Consider the following 13,271-nt stretch of genomic DNA (forward strand, 5'->3'; position numbering starts at 1 on the left):
ATTTCCATTATGCTTTTAACTGAATGGGACTATTAATAAGTTAGTCAAACATGCCTAAAAAGCTGCTGCTTCTTTTTTTAGTCATACAGGAAAGATATGAAAGGTGTAATTTTTTCAGCAGTCAGTCAAAAGTATATGGCATGCACCGAAACAACAAAAATGAGTATTTGATTTCCATACTGTTAAGGAAGTGAATTTGTCTGAACAGGGACCCCAGAGACACTGGCTTATCACCACTGTATCAGTAGTGTCATCTCTGTCTTTGCTGCCAGTGACAACATTGACAATTAGCTTATACTGTGGATGGGCAAACTTCTTAAAATGTGTCTTATTTCATCACTCAAGGTTGTGATGAGAATGACACATTTTACTGGTTCATAAGTGACATGAGCAAATTCTGCTGGTAAACACTCCCTGCTTGAGCTTTCCTGTGCAGGTGAATCAGAAATCTGTAACTTGAGGTTCTTCCAGACTCTCACTATTTTGGGGTGGAATTCAATCAAGTACAGGCAAATACAGGTGACACATTGGTAGTTGACTCACTGAGGGAATTGGGTATGTTTTTAGCCTGGTAAAGAGGATACTGAGAGGAGATATGCTAGCCATCTTCAAATATCTAAAGGGCTGTCACACGGAAGATGGAGCAAACTTGTTTTCTCCCGCTCCGGAGGCTAGAAGCTGAACCAATGAATTCAAGTTACAAGAAAGGACATTCCGACTGAACATCAGGAATAAATTTCTGACAGTAAAAGCCGCTTGACAGTGGAACGGACTCCCTAGGGAAGTGGTGGACTCTCCTTCCTTCCAGGTTTTAAAGCAGAGGTTAGATGGTCGTCTTCCATGTAGTCTTTAATTGAGATTCCTGCATTGCAGGTAGATGAACTAGATGATTCTCAGGGTCCCTTCCAACTCTACAGTTCTGTGATACTTCTCCAGAAAAAAATCATGGTCGAAGCAGCTTATAACAAACGGCAAAACATCTCAAGATCAACCATCACAAGAGCAGTAATAGTAAAATGACAACATAACAGCAAATATAGCATACGAAAAACAACAACTTCTCTGTGCTGTATATAACAACATTACATCAACAACATTAGAAATAACTAGGGAGCTTGAGAGTTTCACCTTGGTCCTAGAAATGCTTCTCCCACGCAGTTCCACCTGCAGCAGCTTATAAGGCTTCTAAAGGCTGGGGTAGCTGGAAACGCTCCTCCCATGATGTTGCTCACAGTCCTTGACTAGAAGGTCTTGTGCAACAAATCCACTTTGCCCCAGAAAATAGACGTTTTTCAGTAAGGAACATGATGCAAAAATGCAATGGAACCTAAAAGCATCACCTGCTTTGATGCAATGTCATCTAACCTCCCAGCAAACAAATGAATGCTCAATCGATTTTTTTAAAGCACACCTGGAAGCACCCCAAAAGGCAGGGATGGGTAACAACCCTGCTTTGTTTGACAGGCTTGTCTTGCATTGGCTATGGCAGGTCTATGACAGGTCCTTAACTGGAATGAAAGCCTATTTCAATGAAAGACATGCTGTGTGTACATACAGTGGCAGCTGGCGGGGGTCTATCTGAAAGGCCATTGCCCCCACTATACAGGTGCTCCTACTCACAATGCACAGTCCTGCAGTTCCTCTACAGCAGGAAATTAAATTAAATTTGAATTTGTTGACCCTCCTAGATAGAGCGAAGGTGAGCTCATCTAGTTGCAGAAGCCTACACATGCTTCCTGTTCCATGCAGAAACCCACACACACTGTAACTTCTATGTGGAGCAGGCCATGTTTTTCAGGTAGATGGAAGATATGCTTACCTAATACTTGAAAACTGGAGTGAGAAGCTGTCCATGTCGGGTCTTAAGGAGAATACATCAGCTCTTCTACTTGGTTGCTAAGAAGTGAAGGTAGGGGAACATATGCTTAGATTTCATAGCAACCTTTATATTCTTGCAGAGCTCTGTGTTTTTTTATGGCTGCATGACTAGCAGACATTTAGCGGGTATATTTGTGTGCCTGGAAAAGCATCACTTGCTGAATTTGTGCTTTCCATGCAGCAATTAAAGACCCTAAAACCCTTCTGGGCAAAGAGGTCAAAGCAATGGTGAGGAGTTTAAGAAGCGGGATGCGATTCTCTGGTAAAGAATGATGAGGATTGCTGGGGTCACTCTGGAGAGAGAGGTAGTTGAGAAAGCTACAAGTGGGTCACAGGTGGGATCTGGCCTGAAGAAAAGCCAAAAGAAGGCTTAGGGAGGGGGAGAATGGTCAGTTGGGAAAACCAACTGTGATTTAGATTCACAGCCAAGCACTCAGCCCCTCCACAGGTGATCTGAAAAAAAGAGAAGCCAGAGGCAATAGATAGATAAGGCCAGAAACCAGGAGGCTCTAATACCCTTAGCAAGTGATAAATGCATCAGTGGGACTTTTACACTTTTAGTTAGTAGCTTCCATATATTAATCAAAAACAGTATGCTCAGTGCATCGGATGACTCTAAGCTTTTAGATATCTCCCAGACAATTGTAAGGATGATGCCAGATGCCTTACTTAAAAAAACACAAATGTCTGTTTGGGGGGCTGTGGGAGGAGAGAAGCTGAGTTAGGGGTTGCTAAAACATATGAACAGACTTTCGAAATTCCCTTTCTGCCCTCCCCATTTTCATTCTTTATTCCACCAAGGTGTAGAGGCTGAAGTAGACACCTTCCTTGCAATGGTGCCCCGGTAGTTCCTCTGCGTGACCCCCCCTTTTCCTTTCCTTTCCTTCCCTCCCCCTCCATCTCCATCTGACTGACAAATGACAATTCTGCCATTTCAGACACAGCTTGTGCAGCGCAGGCACCAGGTCACGAGAGGGTGAAATGTGTCACAAGGCTGAAATACGATGTCTCCTGGGCTCAGGTCACAGCTGGCGCCTCTTTGCAGTCCTTCTGCCCCCCCTCCTGGCTAAGCAAAGCCATTGTGTCCATTGTGTGCACGGCAAATGGCAAAACGGGGGGGGGGGGGGAGCTGCGAAACAAGCCAGAAAGGAATGAAGAAAAACCAGGCAAATAGAATTGAGTCCTTCACTGAGAGAGGCTAGGGCAAGGGATCCCATTGCTGCATGCCCAATTTCCTCAGAAGAATGCAGGGGCAAAAATGGAATGCTATAAAATGGTATCGAATGACTGTAATGCTTCAGTCAGTCAAAACTGATTGCTTAAAAGTAAGGCGCTTGAACTTAACGGCAATTAAAAATCACAACCAAAATTGCTGTATTATTCCTTGCTTAACGGTGTCAATAAGGAGGAGGAATAGGACTCAGAACTAACTAATGGGCTCTAAGCAACTACATACAGTTACATGCCACCCTTTTGAACACATTTCGCCATCTATGCACGTTCATGCTACAGTCACACATCAGGAAGAAGCACAAGTTGGTGCTGCTGGACACCACAATATTATGGCAAGAAACAACTTCTTAGCTTACATGCAAGTGTTTCCAAGTATAAAATGAGATTCCCATTCACAAAAATAAACCTGTACTGAGTTGAGCAGAGTTGTGCAGCATTTGACATGTGCTGAGCGGGTATTGGCTCGTTTCAGTACACAAGCGGCTTACAGCGCAGTGTACAGACAATGCCTCATAAAGCACAATGCAGCAAATACAGATGGATTTCTGAATTCGGTTTGTTCAGAAGTAATCCACTGGCCATTACAGCAAATGCCAAGCACTGTGGAGATGCAATAAAGCTATACTGTATTGACCATGATTGTATCCGTTGGCATTATGCGTGGTAGCCCAGAGGGTGGCCAGCAACGTCCTGAGAGAGTTTTGTTTTTTAGTTTTTAGTTTTTTTAAAAAAATATTTTATTAAAGTTTTCTTGGTTTACAAAGGTATGCACAATGTCTCTTTTTTCAAGTTACATTTTCCATAGGTCAGTTTCATTTGCTGAGACATTAGGGTTACATTAAGAAGAAAAAAGGGGAGAAGAGGTAGAGGGGACCATGGGGGGGGGGGTCGGGAGGCAATATTTCTATTTTGCTTAATGTATGTGTGGGTTTTTGTGTCAGTGTCATTTGTGCAGGTTCTCTTTGCTATCGCTTGTGTTCCTTTGGTGGTGAGAGAAACTGTGGTTGGCCTAGGGTGCGGTTGCTTGTTTGTAATTGGCTGTGTTGAACTTTGTTTTCGTGTGTTGAGTGGGGTGTGTGCGTGTGTTTGAATCAGGTTAGCCATATTGATTCATATGCTGTTGGTGGATTCTTGTCATTGTCCTGAGAGAGTTGATAATAGAATTGGTGTGCACTTTTGCTGAGTCCTGCTGAGCATTCCCTGAGTCTGGAGGCTGCACCATGGAGCTCCGTAATGCTCATTCAGATATACTTATGCTGATCATAATAGCATGATGTTGATTTTCACCCATAGTGTCAAACTGTGGAGATGTGGGTTCAAATCCCCATTTGCCCACTTATTACCTTGTAAACCGCCCGAGACCTGCGGGTTTAGGGCAGTATACAAATTTTAATAGCAACAACAACCATCACCACCATGCAGCACAGAGAGTGGAGTGTCTTCTTGTTTTAACCCAGATTGAAAAAGAAGACCCTACACCCACACACACAGTGTCCCCCAAAGTACTCTGGGAAAGCACAAAATGGAGGGTGCTACAATTTATACCTGAGGATAAGTTGGGGGAAATCATGTAAACACTGTGCAGTACTTCAAATGGAAATCATACACCATTTCACTTCATATTTTCATTTTGCGAGAACTGCCTCAAACAGACATGGCTTGTGACTTGTCTACAAGGTCAAATAAGCGAGCGGCCATGTTAGGAATACACCCCAGATTTCTTTTCACAACTGTTTGGTGTTTTTAACCACAAGCCTGATTCCTTCGGAAGGGTAAAAAAAGGCAGAGGGAGTTTAGATAGAATGTCATTACTCGAGTTGGAATTTGTCCCGGACACTGTGGTTAACACTTCATCTAATGCTGGAGAGGGTTTTTTTTTATAATTGGTCCTCAGGGCTTTGTAACAGTTCCCTGTTTGCTTAAGTAAACGTAGTAGTCAGCCCTTTAATACACTGTGCGGACGAGACAGGAGCTATTCCACATTAGTCTTCATTAGGTGGACAGCACTGGCTAGGCTGTGAAATGCTGGTAGTTGACCACAACCTCCTGTAGAAAGCACCTTTTACCCCAGTGTTAAGCTTTATGCATTTTACATGAGCACTTAACACCAGAAAACACTGGATGTCACTGAACCATAAATGTTAATGCTCAGTTTCCATCCGGCGCAACTCACACGCCCAACAGTTGGCTGGAAAAGGGTGGAGGGGTCTAAAGCTAGCTATATTGATTCCTCCATTGAGTAATAGATTTAATTCTAGGACTGATAGCGTTAGCAAAGACAAGTTTCAGTGGGCCAGATGAGGTGTTTGGTTTTTTTTTTTAAAAAAAGCTCACCATCTTTCCTTAAGGAATTTCTCCTTGGAAAAGAAGCTTTTCCAGACATGAATGGAGAAAGACTCACATGTCATAATTATTTGCATTAATTGAGATCGGGAGCTGTGAAACACCGCATTGGGCTTCTATGAAGCTTAAGTTATAAGGAAGACAAGTTTCCTGCACTTCTAATAGTTGCATAACTGAGAATTTCATCAGGTACAGCTTTTAAAATTTTATTTATTAATTAAACAAAATAGTTATAATTATTAAATAAAATATTATTATCAAATAAAATACTGTTTATTAAGTAAAATTTGTTTATTAATTTATAAAATAAATAAATACAGCTTGCATGCCATTCAATCTTCTACACAACTTTTAATGTTTCAGAAGCCATGCCACCTTTTACATCTAATTTGGAGGCCAAATCAGAGTCCAAAACATTTGTTCTATAGGCCAGATGCCGTTTGATAATGCTTTATGCTCTTAACAAATACTAAATAAATAAATATTTTAAATGTTTGCTTATCACATTCTTATTCCACTCAGGCACCAGGCCCGTTGGCAGACCAACTCTGTGTTACAAAGATGTCTGCAAGCATGACATGAAGGCTGGCAACATCAAGCCTGCCATGTGAGAATCCCTTGCAGACGACCACAGCGCCTGGAAACAGTCAAGTCACGCACCCACAGCCATGACCAGAGGAAGAAATATCCTATGCATATTGACTTGGAGGCAGTGCTATTTTTCTAGAAAAAGAGGTGCTGGAACTCACCATGAAATCCTCTCTCTTAGATATGGTTACCAGATTTTTTTCAATGAATCCGGGGACACTCCCCCCCTCCCCCAAAGCTGAGTAGCAACAGGGAGTCAGTAGTGGGGATGGTGAGGCAAAAGACCCTGGGCCCAAGCACACATGCATATTGTATAAAGGTGCAAAGCCCTTCTTTCACACCCTGTGAAACATAAATGCGCAGAGTTTTTTTAAAAACTGGGCAATGGCGCGCTGCGCGCCCATGACTCCTGAGCCTCCCCCGATCTCCTGCCCCCTTCCTCCTCTGTTTTGACTGATCAGGGGAGGCTTGGGAGTCACAGGCAGGTGGCTATTGCCCAGTTTTTTTAAAAAAAAACAACTCTGCACATTTATGTTTCACAGGGTGCAAAAGAAGGGCTTTGCACCTTGCCTGGCAGAGAAACCACGCGCCTGGCACCCCTCCTGAGCAGTGCCCGCCCTCCCGTGCCTCCCCCAATCTGTCAAAACAAAGGGGGAAGGGGGAAGGAGATCTGAACCGACGGACGTCCCTGGTTCCCCTTCGGCAGCGGCGGTGGCAGCGAGCAGTTTTTGAAGCCAGCCAGAGCCAACTGAGCTACCAGGCTGGCTCTGGGCTGCTGAGGCTGCTGAGGCTGCCACTCCCACGTTTCCCGGGGACAGATTTGCAAATCCGGGGACTGTCCCTGGGAACCGGGGACGTCTGGTAACCCTTATCTTAGAATGGCAATGATGTCTACCTGAGAGGTGCCAGAGCTGAGTTCTGGCGTGTTCCCCCTGAAAAAAGCCCTAGTTAGAGGTAAGTCTTATTGTGCTCATTTAGGCTTACTCCCATGAAAGTGTGCAAAGTACTGTAGCCTCAGCCACTGTGATACACCAGCTCACATGGTGGTAACTGTACCCCCATTTACTTGCTGAGGCAGCAGGCCATAACATTTGTCCTTCGAAATCAACCCTGCCAGCTATGAGTAAATTAGCTTGCCCATGAGGTGTTTTGCAAAGGAGCAATTTTTGCATCACTATGGGGTCCTGCAATTATTAACAATTTCTTACCACAAAGGAGCAAAAGAAAACCCTCCATATACTTTTACCAAGTGTGTGTAAGAGAACATCTCTCTCTCTGTGTTTCTTTTTCATAGAATTTCTAGAATATGTACGACTTTGAACTCATTCTGTTGCATAAAAATGAGAATCGTTGATTCAGGAAGCGAGTGAGAGGAGACGAACTAAATATTATTATTGTTATCATTGCCCATAAAATAAATCTAGTCACTTAGTGACCTTGGCACGAGGTATTTCCTGGGAATTGATGACTGATTGGTGTTAATGGCCCTCAGCTGCACCTCAGGCCATCAGCTCCTCCCAGCTGGTCATTAATCCACAGGAAATGTCTCAGGTATCGATCCTTATAGCTTAATTAATAAATGCAACGTGTCTTATGGTCTTAGATTTAGAGATGGACCTTTCTTTTTCTGCTGCTTTGAAGGTGACATTTTTACCTCCAGCCTCTCTGGAAGTATTTCCTTTGGAAGCTTTTGTTTCATTTTGTCTCTCAGAATTCATCTCTGCGAGGAGGCAGCAGAGAATTTCACCCTTAGTCAGAGAAGAAGAGAAAGGAGTGGTGTGTGCGTGTCCACGCACAGGAAACTTAAATACCTATTTAAATTGGAAGCACACACCAAACGATCAGATCTGTGTGGCTGACATGCACATTAACACCCTGGTGTGCACATAACCTTAGTCTCATGGTTTGTAATTAAGTGCTACTCAGAGTAAACCCATTTAAATCAATGGAACTAAGTTGACAACATTCATTTCAATGGGTCTGCTCTCAGTAGGACTAGCAATGGATACAACCCATTAAGCATAAGAGTATGCCAGCATCATGTACCCATCCTATGGTTATTGTTATGCCATCTTATGTTTTGATGGGTCGGCTACAAACATCCATATCTTCACCCTTTGGCTAGCCCCTTAGCAACCGCCCCTCCCCCCGATACAGAGATAGGACAACATCATTGCTCTCTAGATTCCTTTCTCCTCTCCTGTTGGACAACATGTAGAGTCCTGCTGGCTGTACAATGGTACCTCGGGTTACATACGCTTCAGGTTACAGACTCCGCTAACCCAGAAATAGTACCTCGGGTTAAGAACTTTGCTTCAGGATGAGAACAGAAATCGTGCTCCGGCGGCGCGGCAGCAGCAGGAGGCCCCATTAGCTAAAGTGGTGTTTCAGGTTAAGAACAGTTTCAGGTTAAGAATGGACCTCCGGAACGAATTAAGTACTTAACCTGAGGTAGCACTGTAGAGGAGAATGGCCTACAGTGGATACTCTCCTCAAATCACCACAGCTTATTGAAAATATTGTAGTTCAATCGTACTCATTGTTACTCAGAAATAGGTCCCCCTATGTTTACTGGGGCTTACTTTTGGATTAAGTGTATATAGGACTGCAGATTACTTTTATATTCGTTTTAGATTCAAATGATTTTTCGTAATTGCTTTCCTATTTCCTTCTGGGTAGCATATGCTCTCCTACTGCATCAGTGCAGAAAACCCTGTGCAACAGCTCCAAAGGCCATCATTTGTACGCAGTACGCATTTTCTATAGGTAGTGACTGGACCAAGTTAAATCCAACATAAGTTAGGGATTCATCAAAGCACTGCTACTCCTGCGTTGTTGTTTTTCAGGTCTGGTCCCACAAATCCTCTAAACATTTAGCCCAAAGCTACACTGTAGAGCCCGAGTATTCCAAAGATGTAAATTTAAAATCGCGTCAATCAGTCAAATGCAAGTCTTTTCCTGGTTGAGCAGATCAACTTGAATCTTACCCTAAATCTTGAATGAACACTGTATTAATCACGGTACAGTAAACACAACAATACATTTGGGATAGAGGAAAACAGTAAATGTTACAGGTTAACACTCACGGCAAAAGGCTGAGGTCTCCATCTTAGCTAAAGCTAGTTGCGTTTAAGTACAATTGAAATCAATGGGATTTAAATTAACCACTAACATGTAATTGAGGCTTAAGCATAAACTAAATTTAGTTAGCTCAATTAGGGTCTGATTATCTAAAAATCCTTATGCCTACACAGTGAGTCTACACTCCTTCTTCTAGATAGTTTCTTTTAAAATGCTCCCAACTTACAGTTAATTAAAGAAGAGAAGGCTGTCAAACCGAAACATTTCCTTGGTAGTGCCTCTTAAAGATGGTGTGAGCACTTTGGAAAAGTAGATGTTAAATATTGATCAGTGCTGCATGTATTTCACATGAGTCCTTCCAGCAGGTACAAACAGGTTGCTGTCACTCTACCAGCTATTTATTTTGACTTCAATGTTGATTTATCCCGCTCTCCATAAATCCAGAGGTAAATAAGACTTGTATTTAATTTTATTTTTCACAACAGAGGAGGCAGAGAGAAAGACAGAAGGAAATAGTTTTAATTCCACCTTCTTTGTTCAAAATGTAAGCCTGCTAGTCAAAAGTTACATTCCTTCTCACCAGTATACAGTAGTACCTCGGGTTACATACGCTTCAGGTTACAGACTCCACTAACCCAGAAATAGTACCTCGGGTTAAGAACTTTGCTTCAGGATGAGAACAGAAATCGTGCAGCGGCGGTGCAGCAGCAGCAGGAGGCCCCATTTGCTAAAGTGGTGCTTCAGGTTAAGAACAGTTTCAGGTTAAGAACGGACCTCTGGAACGAATTAAGTACGTAACCAGAGGTAGCACTGTAAAACTTGCCCAGTGGTCTTACTGCCATATTCCCCTTTCTAAGCTTAAATTTCAGACAATAGGCATAAATTCCTGAGAGTTTAAGGTAATGCCAGTGGGGAACCAATAGTAATGGGGTAAGGACATTGATGACATTATTCACATTTAGTGTTTAAAGCCCTAAACAACTTTGGCCCCAAACTTCCTGTAGGCCCACCTGGTTGTTAAGATCTCAGAGGGGACTGTCTTGGTAGCCCCTTCTGCCTTATTAGATGTATGGGGTGGTGGCAATGTGGGAGAGGGCATTCTCTGTGGCAATTCCTAAGTTGTGGAATTTCTGCCTCATGAGGTGCATCTGGCATCTACACAATGCAGTTTTTGGATAATGCTGAAGACACACCTCTTTACCCTGGCCTTTGACACCTGAGGCAGCTTAGGTCCAAGTCATCTGAAAGACCATATCCTCTAATGCGAATTTGCTTGGGTTTTGAGATCTTCAAGGGAAGCTCTTCTCTCAGTCCCACCATCCTCACAGGCACACTTGGTGGGGACACCAGAGAAGGCCTTCTCGGTGGCTGCTCCCAGACTCTGAAACTCCCTCCCTACAGAGAAGCTAGACTGACTAGCTTTTGTTGCACTATAATACCAGAGTATCCTTCTCCCCCTGCCCCTGCGAACATGACAATAACGCAATAACACTGCGGAAGCATCACAGAAAAATGAACAAAGTGGAATGATGTGTGGATGATCCCACTACTAATGCACATTATTGTGTCAATGAGATGCTGCAGAATATATCTGCGAAAACAAACATGCCCACCAGTCTGAAGAGACCCTTTAAAGGGTTGTGATATGCAGTTCACCATCCAAACTGTAATTAGGGAACTAAAAAGCACCTCGATCCTTTAGTATGGTTCAGCTCATCAAAATCTAAAAATCTGTCCCATATTTCTCTTTCTTTTATCAACTACTGGCTTTGTGCAGCAGGCCCCATATTTTAAAATCAAGCTAATTCCCCAGATACATTTCCATGTAAAATCTGAAATTCCTAATTTGGTTCCCTATCTTGCGTGGTGAACTAAATTATTTTCACGAGCCCTTCAGGGCATATTGTCAGCACTGACTTACTGCAGTTATGCACCATATCCCAACCATTAACATCGCTTCCAAATATAGTGTATTGACAAGGTACCTGGTACAGTGTAAATCCTAGGGACATTTGATCCAGATCGTTAAAACCGAGTGAAGGAAGCAAAGAACAGATCAGGTTACTAATTCAAACAAGCAATGAATTATTCATTCCATTATTAATTCGACAGGCCTCCAGCTATTTTTTCCCTCTCAGATAGGCTGCATTGAGTATACTTCTGCTGTTTTCTGGCACTGGGTCCATTTGTCTCTTCATAGCTGTGTCAAAGGATGCAGCAGATGCTTCTCCAACACCTTGTGACAATAACTTTCTTGTGCGCAGCGAATGGGATAAACGCCAAGAAAGGTAAGGTAAGGCATTTGGGGGGCTGTGTTCTGGGCCCATTTGCAAAATCGTGCTTCTTTTTTAAATAGACTGCCTTTGCTTTGCTTCCCATGATCATGTAGGGTACTAACTCTAGAACATCAGTTGTCATGGTGCACTTGCAATGTGCTGTGTACTGATGGTGCTTCTTTTACAAATCTTTCAGTAATCTGCTCCCTGTATACACTGCATATTTTTTTAAAGCTAGGGCTTCCTTGTAACCCTGCCTCAATCAGATGCATACATGGATCTCTTGTACGTAGGATGCCCATAACTCATGTAATGGAAGGAGCGGGTCCAAATGGGCAAAGGAAGTGTGGGATCAAGCTTCCTCCACTGGAATTAACATAGAACGGTATACATCTCTGAACTCTTGCATCCACAAGTATTTTCTGGATCAGGTTGACAGGGTGGAAGCTTCAAGTCACCCAATACCCCTACTGAGAAGAATGGGTCTGCTGCAGCAGTGTATGTGCTTTGAGGAGAACAACAGAAGGCAAAGATTTGTTGATTTCAATAGAGCTGTACATATGGAGATGTTTTTGTGTGCTTAGAACCATGTGTATAGCGGTGTGCTAGAACAGTATTTTTCATTCTTTCTTTTCAATTATCACTGTAGGCATATTAACAAGTTTAGGGGCAACTGGAAGGTCCAGTTGAGCAGGGTTAAAGTTCTTAGTGAGAAGCTGAAATTGTGTGAAGAAAGACAGAGTGACTAATGCTTTCCAATGGATTCTATTTCTAAATTCTATGGACCTGCAGCTGCATTTGAGAAGAAGATACTCAGTTTTGAAGTAGACCTTCCTCCTCCTTACCACTTAATTTCAGATTTTAAAACAATGCTATTGTCAATTTAGGTACGCTTCCCCCAATCTTGACCAAAGTTTTTGTTTTCTTCCATTCAGCTCCATAGCTTTCTGCAGCTATGATCTTCACCACACCCCCAGATTCCCTCCAAAATGAGCTGGGCAACAGAACCTTGCTAGATATGCTGCATATTCCAGTGAAAGATAATATGAAATTATTCATTCTCTTAGATTTATGCAGGAATGAGATGCTTTCCACTGTGTATAACTATGGTCTAAACCACAGAGCCTCTTGGGCTTGCCAATCAGAAGGTTGGCGGTTCGAATCCCCACGATGGGGTGAGCTCCCGTTGTTCGGTCCTAGCTCCTGCCCACCTCGCAGTTCGAAAGCACGTCAAAGTGCAAGTAGATAAATAGGTACCACTCCGGCAGGAAGGTAAACAGAGTTTCTGTGCGCTGTGTGCCAGAAGCTCCTTAGTCATGCTGGCCATGTGACCTGGAAGCTGTCTGCGGACAAACGCCAGCTCCCTCGGCCTATAGAGCGAGATGAGCGCCACAACCCCAGAGTTGTCCACGACTGGACCTAATGATCAGGGGTACCTTTACCTTTAAGCTTTATGTAGTAAAGGAATGTATATGATGCTGGCTTACGTTATCTATCTACTAGCTGTAGATCTTGCCCTGTGGTCCATTATAGTGTCTGATAACAATGCATTACACACTGATTGTAAAAGGTTAGGAAGGACAGAGGATTTCTTTGCCTGTGGCAGTTATTTAGATTTTATTTGAGTCTGCCTAGTCTCAGAAATTCTTGAGCGGATTACAGTTCATGTAAAGCATGTAAAATAACCAACTAATATTAGCAAAATGGGCAATAATACTACATTGTAGTGTGTTGAGTCACTATCTGGACACACATCAAACTGTTCACAAGATTGGTTCAATATGTCTTAATTGACTTCAACAAGCAAAGATGGCCAAATGAATGCTCCTTGGGTAAGCAGGAGAAAGGCATTAGGGAGAATGGCATTGTGCA

General features: G+C 42.9%; 1 protein-coding gene across 1 annotated transcript in view; it reads left to right on the forward strand.

Moving 5' to 3' along the window:
- The window catches only part of CYB5RL (cytochrome b5 reductase like), a 28,669-nt gene that overhangs the window by 15,188 nt on the left and 210 nt on the right, over nucleotides 1–13,271 (forward strand). The window lies entirely within an intron of this gene.

Source organism: Podarcis muralis, chromosome 5 (assembly GCF_964188315.1).
Source record: "Podarcis muralis chromosome 5, rPodMur119.hap1.1, whole genome shotgun sequence".
Lineage (NCBI taxonomy): Eukaryota > Metazoa > Chordata > Lepidosauria > Squamata > Lacertidae > Podarcis > Podarcis muralis.